The sequence below is a fragment of the Prinia subflava genome, chromosome 1, assembly GCF_021018805.1.
Source record: "Prinia subflava isolate CZ2003 ecotype Zambia chromosome 1, Cam_Psub_1.2, whole genome shotgun sequence".
In the NCBI taxonomy this organism is placed as follows: domain Eukaryota; kingdom Metazoa; phylum Chordata; class Aves; order Passeriformes; family Cisticolidae; genus Prinia; species Prinia subflava.
In genome coordinates, this window is record NC_086247.1 from 69,689,991 (window position 1) to 69,710,127 (window position 20,137).

At 39.1% G+C, this 20,137-nt stretch overlaps 1 protein-coding gene across 1 annotated transcript in view; it reads left to right on the plus strand.

Moving 5' to 3' along the window:
* Nucleotides 1-5,490: 5,490 nt before the first annotated feature.
* COBL (cordon-bleu WH2 repeat protein) overlaps nt 5,491-20,137 on the plus strand; it is a 183,842-nt gene continuing 169,195 nt past the window's right edge. The window contains exon 1 of the mRNA XM_063399241.1: nt 5,491-5,589. The gene's annotated coding sequence lies outside the window, so the exon portion shown is untranslated. The remainder of the gene's footprint in view (nt 5,590-20,137) is intronic.

The following is a 20,137-nucleotide window of genomic DNA, read 5'->3' on the forward strand; positions in this document are numbered from 1 at the left end:
ATAAGGCCTTTTAAAAAATAACAGTTAAAACTATAGGCCTTTCCATGTTAAGAAGAAACTTTTTCTGATTTCTTTGCATTTAAAAAAGAAAAAAGGTGTCAATTATTTGAACCTTATCTCTAGAATATACTGTGTGGAGGGAGGAAAATAGTGATAGCTTTTTTGTTCTTGGAAAGAAGAGGCTGGGATTTTTCATTTTTCACCTTGGTCAATGAGATGGGGGAGGTGGTGGTGTAACAAATGTTGAGCTTTGTGAAATTGTATCGATTTACAAATCCTAGTACCTGAATGATTTGCATACAGCAAAAGAAGTAATTGCAAACTGTAAGAAATAAAATGGGGTGGGGAAGGATTAGGAGGAATCAGTGGAAAACAAAGACTCTTTGTGGGATCTACAAAAGTCAAACACAGTTTCTTTAAACCAGTTGGGCAAGTTAAATGTAGAGATGCCATGTCTTTCAACAAGAAATCCCCTGGAATTGTCAATTACTCTTCAACCTAGACAGTGTTTCATTGTCCATTGAATAAACCAAGTAAAAAAGCAGTTGTGAACATCATGATAAAAACACCTTTGAGAAAAGTCCAGAGCCATGAGGGCTGAGATCTCAGTGACGAATTGAGATCCACCTCCAGCCTCAGTTTTACAGTAGCTCCCAGTTTGTTCCCAAAAGGGTGCAGGAGTTCTCTTCACAAAGCACGATATTTTAGCATCTACCTGACTAGGGCTGAATCAGCATGCCCTGGGGTGGGGGGGCGGGAAATGACCAGGGGGAATACCTTTTAAATTGAATTGAAGGCTTTAGAATTATTCCAGCTCTTAGTTCACTAACTAGGTTCCTGGTGTTGACTCAGTGAAAACAACTTTTATTGTATATTAGCACAATGGTGCTGAGTGGAAAAAAAATATCTCCAAATGAAATTTCCATCTCAAAAGCAGCCTACTCTTATCTGAACTTAGCTGTTTCCTATTAGTTGATTAGTATTTAAGTCTGGTGATAAAAATGAGATTGAAAGAATGAGCTGTGCCTTAGTAGTCTTGATATAGCTCCTGTTAAGTGTTCTAACTCTGGAAGAATACAGAGTACAGTAACAAATCACTTTAAAACTTCTGCCGCCTCTCAGGTGGAGACTACTTCTTCGCAAAAGGAGGAAATGGTCTTACTCAGGGGCTGGGTTTATTAAGGACACTTAATAGATTACAAACATAAAGGTTATTTTTAGTCCAAATTACACTGTCTCTTTGTAATCTCTACTGATGTAGCTAGAAGAAATGAAAACATTTGTCAAAAGAGCTGTTATACTGGGAAAATAGGAATATGTATACATATTTCCTTGCAAACTTTTCAAAGACTTCTGCTTATTACTTCAACAGAGAAAGTAAAAAAAAATACAAAAAAACCCCAAACCACCACCAACAACAACAAAAAAAAGGAAAAAAAAAAAAAAAAGGCAAAAACCCTCCAAAACCCAAAAAACCTTCTGACTAGACCTGATGCTAGCATAGCATGTGAATTCACCCTTACTTTGAGATGAAATAGTCTTATTGTACATAGAGTTCCTGCCAGTGTTTGAAAGCATCTATTGAAAACAAATTGCTAAATTAATCCAGTGGACAGGCTCTGTGCACATAGCACAAATTTTCCAATAAACAGCCACATTTAGTCAGGACCCATTATCAATGAGGTGATCTTATTCTGGCAAAACTATCAGAAAGGTTTAGGGTGAAAATTGTGACAGGACTGGAAAAGATCAAATTGCTTCCTCTCATGGCAACAGTAAATCATAATGTGCATGGAAGTGCAAATATTGTTGACCAAAATTTCTTAGCAATTACTGGTGTCAAAAAGAATGAAGAAGTATGTAAAATAAGGGAAAATAAGTACTGATGAAATACTCAAAGTTGTGTTGGGAAGCATGACTATTATCGCTTAATTCCCGATTCATCAGTCACCTTGAGAAAAAGAGCTCAGAAACATGCATTTGACCTGTATATTTATTTTTACTTTATAACAAATCCAACTCGGAAGAGAAAGTTGGAGCAGAAGTTTGAGCAGCTACTATATGAGATTTTGCTCAAAGTATGTGATTGGGTTAGTAGAACACTACTTTAATAAATCCTGCCAATGAATAACAGAATAATGGCAATAAAAACTCAGTATGAAAAGCTGCTTCAACCTCCAGACATGTCAGTCTTTTGATGAAATAAACTCCTCTACCCTACCCAAATTGTATAGTGCCATTAAATAATTTAGCTCTTGTTGTGGCTAGGTTTTAAATTATAAAGAGAAGTCTGGAAGACAATATATAAAGACTGAAACAACTCTTTCAGTGTCTTGCTTGGGCACTGCTTACCAGCTGATTTACTTATGCCAAATTATGTAAGTTTATGTTGAAGAGACAGGGATGTTTTTTCTTGGTACTCATGACTGGTTACAAACACACCCAAAAAAGTTTCTTAAGACCCAAAGCTGTATTAGTTTCTCTTTGCAGCTGAGGTGAAGAGCTTTTATTTCTAACAGTAAACTGTTTGAGGGGGATGCAACTTTTTTTGTTTGGTGGAGGCAGAAGAAACTTAATGCTTTAAGATGTTTTCTCCTTGCTTGCAGACTAGCTAACAGAAACCCATACAATACTGACCTCTTTAAAAGTCATCACCTTCAATAGGTGGTATTTTGTTCATACTTGAAGAAAAAAAAAAAGAAATATTTAATATGTGCATACAGGAAGGGACACACACACACACACACAAAACCCTAAAACCTAAAACAAAATCCCAAACTAAAACCACTGTACCCCAAAAAAACCTTTCTGATTTTTTTTCACAATGGCTTGAGAACCTGAGTTCTCCTCTGCTGGCAGCATCAGTAACTGTAACAATTAAAGCAGTACAAATAAAGTAAGTTATTACTTTCTGATGCTGATGCTGGGGAAGACCACAGAACACTCAATCAGATGTTTCCAGGTGCAAGGTTTTTGGGTCAATACTTGAAAGCTTACAAACCTCCCAAGGGTTTAGATGCCAGACTCAGTTAAACCCTAATTTAAGATCATTTACCTTCATTTAAAGCGCTGGCTCAGAAAATCCTAACCAGAGGTAGGATTTTCAGAGGTACATAAGTATGGATGTTGCACGCAGTCAGAATTGGTTCAGTGAAAGCCATCTCTGGCCAATACATAAGAGAAGCATAACAGGGGTCCAAAGACTGATTATGAAAAGGGCAGAACAGCAGCATGTTTGGGTTTCTTCTTTCTGTCTTTGTATTGCTTGAAGTCCACACACTCCTTCATCAGTTCTATTTCAATTTCAGGAAACAAGATATTTACTCCCAGTGCCACTCCTTAAATTGCATTTTTTTCCATTCTTCTGCCACTTCTGTTTGGGAAATGTGCTAATTGCCTGTCCTAAGAGAAACAGCTAAGAATTCATGTTGCCTGATCCCATTTTTGCTGGTATTTCTTTTGGCCTGGGGTGATTAACCTATTTTTGCTGGGTCACTCTCCACTTCTGTAAAATGGGCATAATTCTCAATACCTCTATTATTTCATAAGGGTGTTCTAAAACTTGGGTAAAGGTTTAATTGATTTATAAAGCATATTTAAAGATTTACCAGTGAGGAGTGCTATATTCATGCTAACATTTTGAAGACTATCTGTGCTTACTAAGGTAACAAGCCAGTGAGCTGAAGATTAAAAGCTAGTAACAGAGGTCCCATTGACATGTGTTTGTCTGTAAATGAGTAGGAAGGAATAGAACAACTAAAGAAAACAGATAAAACCGTATTTATCATTCCTTAGTGTTTCACTAGATATCAACATCTACTCACAGCTTCTATTAGGGTAAATTTACAGCAAAAATTATAACATTTTCAAAGTTTGTAGGAAGAATTAAGTTGCTATGAGATGAGATGGATCTTTGCTTCCAAAACTGGATTTCGGTGTGGATGAATAGTAGTTGCCTTCTTGCTGCTTTACCAGGAAATAATTGCTTGCATTTCTGGCAGTTTAAAACTGTTTCTGTTTGTGACCCTGGTTTTTATCCAAAACTTAGTATCTGAGTGCTATTATTCCAATACAGGACTGCCAGTTAAATTTTTATCCCAGGGAATTTTTTTTCTTTCACTCTTTTTTTTTTCACCACTTAAAAACCAATAGCTGGTTTGAAACAGTCACTTCCAGCTGAACAGATGTGACCATCGCATGAAAGCTCTGAGGAATGTTCCATGGCAGCATCTGCTGCTTCACTATAAAGTTCATTTTTAACATGAAATAGTTGTGAGGGTTCATTTGTAGCTGAAATGCTGCCTTCTCAAAGCAATGCAGTTAGGTCTGACCCTTCAGCAGAAGGGGAAAAAAGTATGATGACATGGGATAGAACTGCTGCAGGCAAGCCGGTGACTTTGCTTTGTTATTCATCACATTTATGCAAATCTATGTATCTTATTTGCTAAAATTTCCTTTGCAGTCAGGTTGTGTCATGAGAACTGCATCTTCAGAAACAAATCTTATCAAAAGCTTTGGCAAACTGTTTTTGGGAGTTTTGAAAGTGTTTATTATTCTAGTTTACAATCTCCTTATTGAAGAAAATATTTTGGTTTAATACAAAATTATGTCCTTAATGTTTGTGTGACATCACAGTGTCATTGGAATAATTGCTGTTATTTTTGTGCATAAGACTGATGTCACAATGATAGGTATGATAGCATAAGATGAGTTCCAAGCTTCCAGGAGGCAGAAGGAGGCAATACCAAAGGCTTTTCAGTAGTTTACAGCCCCTGGGGAGTCAGCATGACTGGAGCACTGGGGGAATGAACCACTGGGGCTGCCAGGGTGGCACAGAGATGCTCCTTGCCATGCTCGCTCAGGGTTGTGAGAGAGAGAGGGTCACTTTACTGCCCAGAGCCAAGTGGCAGCTCACATCACTCACAGGGGAATCCTGGATTCTGGCTTACAGCAGTTTTACACTCATTTGGTGGAGTAGGAGAGAGTCTCTTGCCCATTATTTCCAGCTATGCAAAAGGTCTGGCAGGAAACATACTGAAGCAGATGTTTTGTGTTTGAACAGAACTTCAGTGACTCATCTGCATGCCCTTGGGCATTTAATGCACCAGACAGCTTTCTAATGACTGTGGCATCTTGCTCACCATCTAATATTATGCACACGTTCCACATAATAAAACCCCACATCTTCAGCTAGGGAAGGTCCATGGTACTTTGTTAACCCTGGTAAATTTGCTGTGAAGTGGAGGACCTGGCAAAGGAACGCAATACTCAACACAACCTTAATCTGATTTGTTGTTAAGAGCCAGAACCTGACCCTGGCCTGTTAGTGGCGTTGCTGTAGCAATCTTTTGTGACATGAGCATTTGTCATTTTCAGACAGCCCATGCAGACAAAGGGTTTTTGTGAGTTGGCTGGCAGCCTGGGAGATACGTATATGGCCATGTGCTACCTTAATTTTCCCCTTCTTTGTCCTGACATGCCCTTGGGGACTGACTCAAAGTGAATTAAAAGAAAAGAAAGATGTTTCAGCTTTTAACAGCAGCAAGCTCTTTTTCTTCTATGCGTGCAAAAATGAATGTCTTATATAAGGTAAGTCTTGATCTTGTTACACGTGACAATGTGATGTAGCAGCTACTAAGGGCAGCAGGGAAGTTTCTCTTTTCCATCTGTCCTTTTGATACTCACCTGCATGTTCCTTTTCCCCCTAGCAAAAGAAATAAAACCCCATGTGCTGTAGTCTTCAATTAATAGTATCTCATTGATCATTTTCATTGTTGGATTGAAGCAGCAGAGGAGGACATGCATCCAGGTAACAATTTACTTACTGCAAAGTCAAGGAAAATACTTGTGCACAACCATGCACAGCTGATAATGAACAGCCCTGTCTACTTGGTCCCACTCTTCTGGCCTGCCACTAAGCCTGGATGTGAAGTAGTGATTTCTACATCAGCAATAGCAAAGCCAAGCCTCATCTTCATCACCTTCTTGGATGATTGCAAAATGTTTGCACATCTGCTCTGTGTTTCATACACCTGATTACTTGATGTCATGAACTGACATGAAACCATCTCTGGGAATAAAACCTGGGTAAATCAAAACGTGTTGCAGAACTACAAAGAAATGATTTAACAGTGACAACTAGTGTGGGAAATAGAGACATTTATGACACTGTATGTCTAAACTGAATCTTACACTGTTGCAGAGCTGACCTTGGATTAATATAATTTGGAGTTTCTTATAAGCCTGTTTTTTCTGTTCACACAAACAGTTCAATCATTTCCTTTTAAAAGACAAACTAATGTTTTTTCCATTCAGTCTCTCCACTTATTCTGTAAAAATAGTTCTCGTCAAATGTCATTTTTACTTATGATTATCATACCAGATTGTCTAAAGACACTTATGTATGCTATGCTGGAGGGGGAGGGATAACTTTAGAGACTGCTTTGCAAGTGCCGCTGTTTGGTTTTACTCTTTATGGTTTCAAACAATGTATATTGCTTTTTTGACAAAGGTCCATCCTTTTTATCAGTGTACTTATGTACTGCATATAGTTGGTTCATCAGCCTCAAAACTGAGAGTTATTTCAGGTGAATCAAACAGCAGGAGTGTTTCTTCTCCTGAGAAAAAAAGGCCTTTTAGTTTTACCCTTTGATTAATTTCAGAATAATTTTAGTAGATCTTGAGCTTTGAATACACTGTTCTTTGAACTGTGTGAAAACACTGCATTGACTTAGGGCTGCTGAATTTCTGACATTTGATTTCTCAGATTCTCTAATGTCCTGCAGAGAATTCACATTGAATCCTAAACTGATGAAGAAGTGATCTCACTTTCACCTGTGGTGGTATCAGACCTTTTCTCTTTGAAATCTCAACCTACTGCAGCCTGTTCTGAATGGCTTTGACTTGCAAATTCAGTTCCTATATTGGAAACTGAAATCTTGCCATGCAAGAGGCTGGCTTGTCCTGCTATGCATACTTTAACTTGCCTTGTTATCATGGAAAGGCTGAAAAGCGCAAAATCAATGTAAAGAATCTGGCTTCTAGCAATCTAGTTTATTTTTGTTTGGTGAAACCAAAGAAAAATCATGTCATACATACCTGATTCTGCAAAGTTTAATACATCATAACATCTGAGGTTACTTGTATGAATGCACCATGCCAGTGTCCTGTACCAACAGTAATGGGAAATGAATTAATGTGACTCGGTAACAACATTGACAGAAAATGAAGCCTTCATTATTGTTGATCTGCTACAGGAGTGGGAACAACAATTCTTTCTTGCCTCTTGCTTGTGAGTTGTTCTCTGGCTATGAGAAAGAGCATGTGTTCATGTTGTAATTAGGAAGCATGCAGTGTAACTTCTGTGCAGTGTATTCCTTCACCTTCATTCTTTGGTATAGAACTAAAGGAAGTACCAAAGCTCCTACAGAGTGCAGTAAACAAAGGCAATAGAGACAGTGATATACCTGACTATTCAAAACATGGACCTGAATGCACTGGAATGTGACATTAGTCACTGTGGCTGATCAAGGGCTTCATTACATCCCATGCCAGAATTTTAGATACCTTAGCTTATCATAGATGTATTTGAATTCAAGCATTTTGCATTGACAGAAATCTATATAAATTTTTTATTATAACTCTGAAGATAATCAAGAAACTTGGGTTTGCAGGTTTTTGGCTAGAACTTATTTTCTGTTCATTCAAGACATAAATTGCATTTACTCTGAATAGAAGCTTGCTTAGTGAGGTTCTTGAGGACACTGTGGTTATTCATTGAGTAGGGTGATACTTCGAATGTGTAACCCCATCTTTTTCATATCAAATGTGGGTAAAGAGAGTTTGCATCTAGCCCACTAACATCCTTAATCACTGAACTCCTGCTAAAGAAAACTACAGCTGATGGAAACAGGGTCTTTGTTTTGAAAAGAGAACGAAGTGGCCACACAACCACACATGCAAACAAATACTGGACTAGTTCAGCAACTAAAAGATGTATTTGAAGCCTGAGGTATCAACAAAACAGATATGAATGAGGAGAAACTTCCTAAGGCATCTCTTACCTCCTTCTTGCTTAACAGTTATGATACATAAAGTTCACACAACATAGCATGTAAGTACCTCTACCATTTAGGGAACATTCCTCAAAGAAAACTCTCTCAGTAAGTGACATGAAAACATCAATAGGAATAGTAGTGTGCTTTAAGAAGGCTAAGAGAACAATGGAAATATTGTCAAGTTTCAGGAAAATCTGAATGATATAAAGATATTAGTAAATTATGCCCCGTGTTTGAGTTCAAATGTTTTTGTTCACACAATGTTTAGTGGAAAATAACTAATGCAAGATGCACCATGCTGATTTTATCTGTTGCATAAATTACATTATCTATGCAATCTGTTAACAGCATTGCAGTGAATTGCAGGGAAGAATTATATCATCTGCAACATTTATTCTTGGACTGTTAGGAAACTAGCTGTTGCTGGAAAATGTTGACTGGGAAAGAAATTCTGTACTAGTTTTGATACATGAAAATGAAATAGTATCTTGACTGTAGAATGAACTATATAAACTAAACTTGCCATGAAGGGCTGACAAAACCAATGCCAGACAGAATGCAAAAAAACCCACCAACCCAAATCTAGTTATTTGGGAGTGAACAAGTAGACTTGATTTGAGTAGATCTGAGCTTACAATCAAGGTTTCCTACCTTACTGTGCAGCCTTAAGCAATAAGCTGGTAATTTTATGGTGGAATATGTCCCTCTGCTAAGTTTTTCCTTTGAAGTTGGAAAGGATTAAGTTCCTAACTAGTGTAGAACATGATTCAGGCTGGACATTAGGATGAATTTCTTCACTGAGTGACTATTAAACATTGGAATGCACTGTCCAAGAAGGTGGATGAATCACCATCCTTGGAGGTGTTCAAAAAACAACTGGATGTGGCACATAGTGCCATGGTCTAGTTGACAAGGTGGTGGTCAGTCAAAGGCTGGACTTGATCTCAGAGGTCTTTTCCAATCTAAATTATTCTGTGACTCTGACACATGGTGTCTAGAAGCTCCACCTTTGCGAATTTGCATTAGAAATCTCTTTCATTTCTCTTTTTTTCTCCTCCTTGAACATGTTCAATAATTGGTGTACAGACTCTTCTTGTTTTGTATTATTTGAACAGGTATCCTACGATCCCGTAGGTCTGATGTTCTGTGGATCCTAATACTCAACAATAACCAGTTAACTTTGTGGAGAGGCACAAATTTATATTTTGGCGTTCCCTAGCAGAACTTCTGATAGTCATCTTTGAATTAGCACTTGTTGAATTCTTCAGGGAACACTGACATTTGCTAAACAGCAGATTTGGTTAATAATTCTGTTTTCTTCAAGTATTTTAAAACATGATTCTCATATTTATGTGTGATTTATTTGCAAACCAGGCCAGCTGACATAGAGTGTCTTTTGTCAAGAAAACCCACAATGTAAGAGCAAGGAATGCAGTTAGTTGAAAGATGAGAAGTTGAGGTAAAAGACTGCAACATTCAGGTTGTAGGCTTGAAGGCACTTGCTTCTCTTTCTAATGGTCTAAACAATTTTTTTGCCCTTCATTTATCTTGCACTATTTGGATTATCTTCCTTTCCATTTGATATGATTGCAATTCCAAGGACATTTGAAAGTGCTGCATTTTTGGCAAGTGACTTGCCCAGAACTTTTCCCTGCTCTTCACACTCTTCATCAGTATTATGTGGACTAAATTTTATTTGTCAGCTACAAAGAGGTCTTGATGCAGGTTTCTGCCCTGTCTGACATATACTTTCTCAGCTATCAGAATAACATTCCCCTTTATACTTGAGAAAGAAGGAAAGAGGGATTCATATTTCTATACAAATCAAGAAACTGGAGTGCTCTGAACTCAGCTCTCCTGGAGGCAATGTCTAAAGCAAGAGCAGATGAACTCAGATACCCAAGTTAAATGCCTGAAGGTAACAATCCCAGCTGAGAGTATTAACTAGCGCCAAAGAAGCATTCAGGTCTTTGAGAGATAACTCCATCTGCTACTGAATAACCAAGATAACCAGCAACTACCCTACAGCAAACAAAGCAAACAAGACTCAGAGCACTTGTGCTTTACACATATGTAAAATCCTTCTTTGCTATTGCTTTTTTGGGTTACAGGGTTAGGTTACAAGAGAGATGAAGAGGGACTTTTCACAAGAGCATGTAGTGATGGCACAAGGGGGAATGGCTTCAAACTGAGAGTAGGTTCAGAATTGATATTAGGAAGAAATTCTTTACTTTGAGGGTGATAAGGCGGTGGAATAGATTATTCAAAGAAGTTGTGGATATTGCATTCCTGAAAGTCTGCAAAGCCAGGCTGGATGGGACTTTGAGTAACCTGGTCTAATGGAAAGCATCCCTGCCCATGGCCAAGGGGTTGGATTATAGATGATCTTTTAGGCCCTTTTCAATCCAAACTGTTATGTCAATCTATAATTAATCACTGAAAATGAGGTTTAGGGTGATAATGCAAATGATCCCACCCTGGTGTCTGAGAGCTGATCAACAGTTTACCTGTACATGTGATTTCTACATTCAGCATGTGGTCATTTGCCTAGAGGTATACAAGTGATCATTGTTTCTGTGAGCGTGTTACAGAGAGCTGACTGGATTTTTTGTGTTATTTTACTCTTTTCCCCACTATGGGTTTCCCCATGAAGAAAAAAGACAGCTGTCTTATTGTCTATGAGCACAAGAAGCTGCTTCTCCTTGACAGGCAGCAGCTGCCTGCATAGAGATGATAATGCTGGGTTTGAGTTGTAGAGCTTGAAGTGATTCTGTCCTGACAGTATGGGCAGCCTCTCTATTTACTAGGGCAGTACCCTACTGATGTTCTTGAGTTCAGACTTAAGGGTTTGCCTGTGCAGAGAAAAATTGAAGGAGAAAAGGCAGTTGCCGAGAGAGCGTAACTTTTGGACTCAGCTAACATGCCTGGGAACCCAAGGATGAATAATTTCAGAAACAGTATGAGTACTTCAGAGCTAAACATGCAGACATGAGCAGAGTGTGATGTGATGTCTGCACATGATCTTATCTCAATGCTCTTGGAAAGAAAGGGGGATTTTTTTCAGTTGATGGGAATTTGATACCTAAGTCTCATGGGTATTTGTTGGAAATCTTAATGTGAGGCTTATCTGTTTAGGCATGCATTCAACGAAAATTATTTTTGTTTGGGGGGTTTTGAGGTGGGATTTTATCTGAATAAGGATTGGAGAGGGCTAGGTTCCAAGTTTTAAACAGATTTTTTTAAATGTTTTAATAGATTCACTCTACTTACTAGAAAATGTAAAGAAATGCATTTTAATGTACTTTAAATGAACAGCTGCCTCTCTGAAGAATTCTGACACCAATTATAAAAGAAGGCTACTTATCTTGTGGACACCTAAGATATGGGGAAATCATATGGCATGGCCATAGCACCTTTTTTTCTCCCATAATGGACAAAGTTTTATTTTGCCAGGGGGCAAAACATGTAACCTGGTTGCATTAGTCAAACAAAGGAAATGGAAGTATTTCCACTGGACATATAAAATATCTTATATATACTGTATCAAATATGCAGTCCATATTCAAGTCCATATTCATATTCTATAACAAAACCTGAGAGATTGGTACTACTTCTGTGAACACAGTAATACAAAATATTTTGTATTATCTTTGGTTTTCTTCTCCCATTTGCTTCTGGTCCTCTCTTTCTTGTTCAAAGCATAACTTACTGAATTGTGTGTATGTCTTTTTCTACTATATAGAGAATAAAGAGGTAGAGACCCTTGAGCCCCATCCAGCAAACAGCTTTTAGATCCTGAAAGTGAAATAAGGAATTTGTTCTAGCCATGTCTGCAGCTTTTGAATGAGGCAAAAGGACTGCAAAGTGCATAGTAAAAGGAAAGCATCTCACTTTTTCAGTTGCATTGGTTGCCCAGACACCAGACAAGACTGGTGTATGCAAGGCTGTTATGACAAGGCTCCAGTTTAAATTTTGTTCCAGTTTTTTTCAGAGTATTTCTGGTGACTGACAGGACATTTTTCCTTGAAATTTAAATCTCCTGGCTAAATGGGTTCCATTTATCTTTAAGTGCCATGAAACATATGCTGTGAATGTTATCAGTCACAGGAGATTATATTTTTAATTGAACTTAATATTTTCAGGCTGCTTGAGTATTCTGTGATGCTCTCGAGTGCTAATGTTTGTGTAAAGACGTCGTATTAACACATATGCAATGCTCTCCAACCCATCCATCATACCATCAGGGCGTCCATCTGCCTGGTAACCCTTCTCAAAGGAGGCAGCTGAGTAGCAATTAAATTCAGATCTCATTTCTGCCTGAAAACAGACAAGTATAAGATGGTCATGTGCAGGGGTTTTAAAAATGAAATCCTCTTTGCATCAGACTTGCCACCTTTGTGGAGATTCACCTCCTTGCAGAAAATAGTGAGCAGCAGCCTGAACTCTTGTCTGCAGAATGGAAATATCAAGCTGATCAACATTTCCGCATTGCTTGCAAGATAATCCTTCATTTGAGCTGCTTATCTGAAATCTGTCTCATGAATCTGATGGGAGGATTTGCCCTAAGTAGTTAATTATGGTGCTGCTAAATTTCCTCCTCTCTACTTATTCCTTCACTTTAAGAAAAATCATGAAGCTATAAAGACTGTAAACTTCAATTAAAAACAAATGAAACATTATCTAGCTGAAAACTTATAAGGCACCTGAAATTATCATTTTACCTTTCATTCTGATCTTGCTTTTCCAGAGGCTCACTGTAGGTGGATTTTAGCTGGAGCTGATCTGGCTGCTCTGACAAAATTGTGGGGCTTGAGGGTTTTGTTTGATTCGTTGGTCAGTTTTTAGTATGTTTGGAGGATTTTTTTGTTTCCTTGAGTTGTTGAGGTTGTTGTTGTTGATCTGATTTAGAACATTTAAATGGAGAATTCTTCTATGTCAGGCTAAGCCCTGTCTGTTGTCCCAACCTGAACCTGGCTGGGAAGGAATTGCAAAGACAGAATAAAGACATTGCCAGATTAATTCTTTCTAGGGCATGTGAGACTCTTACAATGTTCTAGTCTAACTTATACTGCAGAGAGGAACCATGGTTTTGGTATTTGTACCTAACTGAGATTTATGAGAAAATTTAATACGTTTTGCAATTTAAGTGCCACTTCTGACCCCTGATGTGATGGTGATAAGGGACTGCAAAGACATGTTAATATGGAGGATGAAAAATTACCATGGTAATATGGGAAATTGTTGAGTCATTTCCCACACACAGAACACATTTTGTCTATGAGGAAACATTTTGCTGGTTATTCAGATTTCTCAACCAACCTCTTTAGGAAGATCTATTCAGCTCCTATTTACACACAAAATTTCTTTTCCCTCTGGATGAGGTCAGTATATTTTTCCTGACGCAGACGCTGAATGGAACTGGATGTTGCCTGTGCATGTGGGTCTGCCTTAAGGTGGGATTTGTTATGTGGTTTAGTAAAACATGCATCTGTTGAGACATGTGAGAAAAGGACTTGAATTCAAGTAATAAAAGCTATTTTCCTATCTAGAGAAGAGATACCTGTAAGAGTTAAGTTTTACTCAAAAAGTTATGAAAGTTCTCATTCTCCTTTCACTGAGTTGCTAAACATGACAGCCCTGGATTTCTTGTGGTGCCGCCTTGGCCTCTTGGGAAGCTGCTGGGCACAGCCTTTGTCCTGGAGAGCTCTCCTGCCCAGAGCTGGGTGTGTTGCTTTCTGCAACAACCCAGTCCCTAGAGAAAATGGAGCACAATGTACTTAATTGTTCTTGCCATGAAAAATTACAATCTTGGAGGGAAAAATGGCTCCCATCCAACCTCTTTATGAATTCCTAAAAGAGGCTAAAATTTCTCCCAGGAAAGTTTAAGATTTTGGGGATATTGTCAAATTGCCTTTCATTACCTTTCCATAGCTTAATTGTGGATGCATCCCAGAAGTTCCCACTTAATCCTCAGGAAGTTTTGGTCTCTACTATTTCAACAGCAGGGGCATAAGTGTTTTATGAAGACACCTGCTTAAGCATTTTTATGATTTTTTTTCCTCTTTATATTCCCTTCACACATTGACCAGGACAGGTGTTACCTTACATTTTTCTCATGTTTGTGGCTGTTCAAAAAAAATTTGGAGCCTTTCAGTAAGTGGTCTATTGAAGTTTGTCAAATGTGAACTTATTTGAACAAATAAATGCTTTCTGCTAAATACTCCAACCAGGCATTCACCAGGACATGCTGCAGTGCTACAAGAATTGTGCTTAAACCATGGCCATGAGCTTTTTTCTTCTCCCACATGGATTTTAGGTGTTTTCTTGCACAGCGTGCAAAGAAACTTCATGCAGGTCCTGGTCATTTACATCATTATGTACACATGACCAAGTACTGAATTATAACAGATTCAGTATGAGGCATAGCTTCAAATTTTGTTTTGCACTTAGTTTCTGCTGAGACCTGTGCTCAGAGGTTCTACCAGCCCCGAGGCAGTAGGATTCTCTACATGTGCACAGTATTTTGATGCCCAAAGAAATCATCATGGAAGCCTGTGTAGGACTTCCTTGAAGATACAGTTTTCGAGTCTTTTTTAACTTCTTTAGGCCCTTGCTACACAGAATTGTTTTTTATCGTTACATTTCATAGGAATTTTGTACCTTGAGCAACAGTGCCAGCAAAAAGAATGTGAGGAAACAAAATGACTTTTCTCCTGCTTTCTTGTATTAGGAAGCTATTTCCTAAGGCTATCTACTTAACTGCAGCTGCTGTCTGTGCCTGGAAATGTTAGAAAAAATGGCATTATAGCTCAGAACAGCAGCTTAGTCTGGTTTTGATTTCTTCTGTGTGTACTACCAGACTTACTGGGGCCCTTACACTACTGAGATGGAGTAGATTGTTAAAACCCAGGTGGTGGATGGTTTGTTTCCCCTTGACTGTTTTCATGGTTGGTGGCAGGAAAGTTTCTTGCCACTCCCTTATCTGAGGTTTATGTAATGAATTGATCATAGGCAGTGCTCGCTTTGAACTTGTTCCAGTTTGGCAGAGCTTGGCTGTTCCTGAGTCACTGTGACTCCCAGAGGAATTTTTCCTGACTTTAGATGTAGGTAGGTGATTTATCCCTACCACGGGCATTTTGAAAAATGTCCCCCAATGTGAAATCAGGCTCTTAATGGGATACTGAAATGGCACCATTGTACAGGCACACAGATTTAAGAGTCTAAAAATACAGGCCAGCTTTGACTCCAGGGTCCATGCTGAACTCTCTGCTCTGTGTGTTGTCCTCACTGAAAGAGATACTCCAAGTGCATATTTTTGATACCTCTGCCTACTAGGGTCAATTTGCATCTCGTTACATGAGTGTTTTAACACATGTTGTTATTTCTGCACTCTGTGTATATGTGTGCTTTCTCATGGTCACTGACTTATTTTCCCACAGACAAGATCTAAGTGTATCCCCATTATCCTGGGAAATAACAAATTAAACCTTTCACCAAGAGGTAATGATACCAGATGTAATATTTCCTAACAGATAACTCTGCTTTTCCTGAAAGGCTCTAGATAGTGAACAGAGCAATCCAGAATTATAATGACAAATAGCCAAAGACAGCAAATTGGAAATTTTTCTTAGTGGTCACAACATCAGGTAAGCAAAAAACAGAACATACCATAAAATAGCAAGCAGTAAGTCCTCACAGCTGCTAGAGCTGCTAGAGGATGTTGTACCCTACTGACAGTCTGGTGGGCTCGCTTCACAGGTAATGGGTTTCATTAGCTGAAAAACACTGAAACAGGATGCCCAGAAAAGTGACAGATGCCCCATCCCTGGAAACATTCAAGGCCAGGCTGGATGGGGCTCTGGGCAACCTGATCTAGTTAAAGTGTCCCTGCTTATTGCAGGGAGGTTGGATCAGATGACCTGTAAAGGTCACTTTCAACCCAAACTATTTTATGATTCCATGAAAACACTCTAAGATAGCTTGATCATACTGCAAATCATCCCCACGGCAAAAAAGACTTCACCCAAAAACTCTGCGTATTGTATGTACAATGAGGTGCATTTGCTCAAGCATCTCTCCCAAGCTGTCTCTGTGAGCCAGGCAGAATTGCCTGCTGACATGCAGGCAAATCCTTTTTTTTTTTTTTTTCCCTCGAGTCCTTTTTGGAGTCTCTGTTTCATTTCTTTATTCTCTAAGACACAGAGAAAACCATGTGAAACTGGGACTATTGCTGCAGACTCCCTGGCAAACAGGGGTGTTATGCCCTCTCTCTGTTCTCTCTGCAGAATTTTCCTTTTTCTTTTCCACCAACAGGTGGAGCAGAGACGTCTCACCTCTGCCACTCTCCACAGGAACCTTGAAGTAAAACTAGTACACTTACTTGTTTGTCTCCCCAAAAATTATTCCAAATCTGGATATTATTTCCCTAGACTTTTTTGCCAACTCACTTTTACCACTTGTGTGCCTGTTCTCTTTCACTGTCAGAATGCAAATATACCAGGTGCGACCAACTGGCAAAGTTGCTTTTGCTCTCCTTTTAAATATTCACTGGCTGTAAAACAAACCTGTCTCTTTTACTGAAGTAAATGAAACCAATAAAAATTACTTATTCATTAAGGTATTTATTCCTATATTTTTGTGTAAGAAACTCTCCCAAACCTGTGCTTTGCTCCTAAATTAACTGAAAGTGTCCTTTCCAATTGCTAACAGAGCCAAATAGCATGTGTAAAGGTTGCACAACATACACATAAGAATTAATGTTTAACAATGGAGTGCCACTGCTGAGAAGGTATCTGTAAACAGTGCTTGTTTATATGAGAACCCTTGGCATATCTCTGGCGGTGAAGAGCAGATCTCAAAAAGGTTTGCACCTGAGTGACTGACTTACAGTCATTCAACTCCTCTAATGAAGAAAAAAGCCAGCTTCCTGCAAAATAAGCACGACCTCAGAAATTTTCCCAGGAGACCCTGTGCTCACTGCTCCCCTATTTGTAATTTTTTTAAAGTATTCCAAATGAGGCTGATGCATTTGAGTTGTATTTTGTGTTGTGCAATTACCTTTAAACAAGCAGAGAAGTTCAGCTGTGGCATTGAGGCTGCACTTCAGGAAGAGTGGAATTAGGTGTACACATATGAGCACATACTGTGGCTGCATTTGCTGAGTTCAGCTCGGGCTCTCTGACATAACAACTCCAAAGTATTAATTGATACAAATATCTCATTATAGTATTCAAAGACAAATAGGGATAAAAGGGTGTTGCTATCTTAATGGAACAAACAACTTATATATATATATATATACATGTATATGGAAAAAGAGCCTTTTTTTCCTCCACAGCTAAAATAAACAGCCTATATTTACTTGGACAAGTCACCAGCGGATCAGGGCTGCTGGGCTGTGACCTCTAGAAGTTAATATGTTACACAGCAATAATATAAAACATTATTAACAGTATTAAAGTAGCAAGTGCTGGAATTAGTGCCTGCTCTAGGCATTTCAAGTCCACGTGTCTTGACTGCTGCCCTGTTTCACAGTACTCGAGGTATGTCACTGTACTGTCATCACAGCCTGAAACACCACTGCACCACCCTCCCACCCCACCCCAAACAAGGAAACCTATCTGGCTTAGCAGAAGCTTTCCCTGTCATTCATGGAGTATTTCCTAGTTGTAGTCAGGATGGGTGTAACTTGGATGGATGGGGGCATGGGGAGACTGAAAGTGTGTTTGGGGAGCAGCAGGGTCATCCCTCTGGGCAAGCTGCTTGCCCCAATCCATGCCACACAAATAAAGATGCTCTGTGTGTGAAGGGGTGGGAAGAGAGGAAAAAAGAATAGCTTGGCTGGGGACAGACAGGCAGGCGAGATTCCTCCTTTCATAATCTGTGCCAATTTAGATTAGCTTGAAGTGACTATGAAACTGAAGTCTAAATTAAGTTTCATCCCATGTAACCAGCATTATTCATAATTGCTCAGACGCAAGGAGTCTGTTGAGTCTGTGGTGGTATTTAGTTATTTTAATATACTGTCCTTTTTTCTTGCTGGAATCTCTTTGTTCACTTAATTTTCAAACTAATGAGATAGACTAAATTGCCTTAGTATATCCTCAGACTTCACATCCTCCATACTACATACCAGTGGTAGCAGGGATCCTCTGGAAAAGAAAAGTTTAGTCATTTTATTGAAACACTGCTGCTGTTGTTCCAAAGTAACCCTCCTGCCAGGACATGACTGACAGCAACAAGGTCTGGGTTCAAATTTAAGGGAGTTCCTCCAAATGTGGTGACTTGAGGCCACACCTGGAAAACTGGAAAAATTATACCGAACTGTAGTATTTCAAAAGCAGAGGCTTAAGTAAGAGGCAAACATGAATCAAACAGCTCAAAAAGATTTTATGGGGTTTTTTGTTTTCGGTTGGGTTTATTTGAGGGGTGGTTTTTGTTGGTTTTTTGTTGTTTTTTTTTTTTTTTTTTTTTTTGTAAGAGAGAACAAAAATCTGACCACATAGATAAACAGTGATAGTAACTGACTGTTACAGTTATTCTTTAACTATAACAGTTCATAGTCTCTTTTCTCTAAGTAAGTAATTTCCAGGGTAGAATTTTTCCCATCATCTAAGTGAAAGTAAGTGAAAACTAAGATTTGTTGGGCAATAAACTGCTGTGTGAAGCAATGCTCTGGTAGCTGCTTGGCTCCCTGATGGTTGTGCCTCTGGCTGCTACATCTTCATTCATGGGCCTTGGCAGCTCTGCCAAGAGCCCTTTGCTCTTGGCTGGCTGCTCCCAACCTGGCACAGCCACCTGTACGTCTCCTGCAGCTCCTGGACTTCCAGTGCTCTAATGCTCAGAACTACCCACAGCCAGCCGGCTGAACTGAACCAAATGAGGAACTGGAGATGGATTTCAAGAGGGCAGGGAAATGTTCTTCGCTCCCCCCTATGCATATACAGTCTGGTGCACAAAATCCTGTGAACCCCCTGTCCAAGCTGTCTAAGCATGGCCACTGACCTTCCACTCAAAGCACTGTACCAGCTGTTGCCTTAGGCTTGGACAGCCATTTGCCCGGATACAATTCCCAAATCTTCAAATAAATTTGAACACTATAACTATCATTGTTATAGCTGCAAACTTTTCTCCAGTTTTTAAACTCCATTTCTCAGCAACGCCTCTCCAGCATAGTAACACAATGTACAAAAAAAATGTTTAGGGCATATCTGTTTGGGTGCTCTGTTTACCTCCCTCTCATCCCTCTGAAGGGAAAAAGAATGTCCTCTGGGGGGGTCCAGAGATGTCTAGGGGGAAGGTTGTTCTTAAATTTTCAGGGTAAGCCATCAGGTTCAGGACTCAAAGGGACTGAGTTAAAGATTGTTCTGCTGCCTAAATGTCCTTAATGTCCTTCCTTTTTTTTTTTTTTTTTTTTTTTTTTTTTTTTTTTTTTTTTTAACATAGAATATCTGGGAATACAAAAGATAAAAATACAAGTCCTTCACACTTGGCTGAAATCACTGTCCCATTGATGGTGGGTTTAACCTGACATCTTCAGCTCTTCAGAGCAGCCATGAGCTCAGAAACTCAAAATCCTTTGTGTTATTTTTGTACTTCTCTCTCATCAAAACTGGAAGCTCTGATAACAAATCTACCCAGGGTGTCCTTTCAGCTTCCTGCTGCAGCTTTGCTCTTATGATGATGTTAGCAGGATCTTTCATCATCTACCTCCTAAGAGCATTCCCTTCATGCCCACGCATTTCACTCTCATTTTAAGAAAAAAGTAAAAGCTGTTTGGCTTTGCTTAGAGCATATAGGGATTACAAAAGCAGATATCATGATTAAAATAAAGCCATGTTATTCTCTTTTCCGGGCGGTAGTAATGGCCTATTTCACCACCTTAGGGAAGGAGGTGACCCCTCCTCCTGCAGATGCATAATGGGACTATCAGCCTCAAGTCCCCAGGGAGAAGTGACAGAGGCCTCCCAGCGGAGAGGTGCTGGACACAAACATTTGAAACCCTTATTTTGCAATAAGACCTTGGGGATTTTTTGTTGGTTTGTTTTGGATTTGTTTTCCTGCTGATTCCTCTCTTCCCT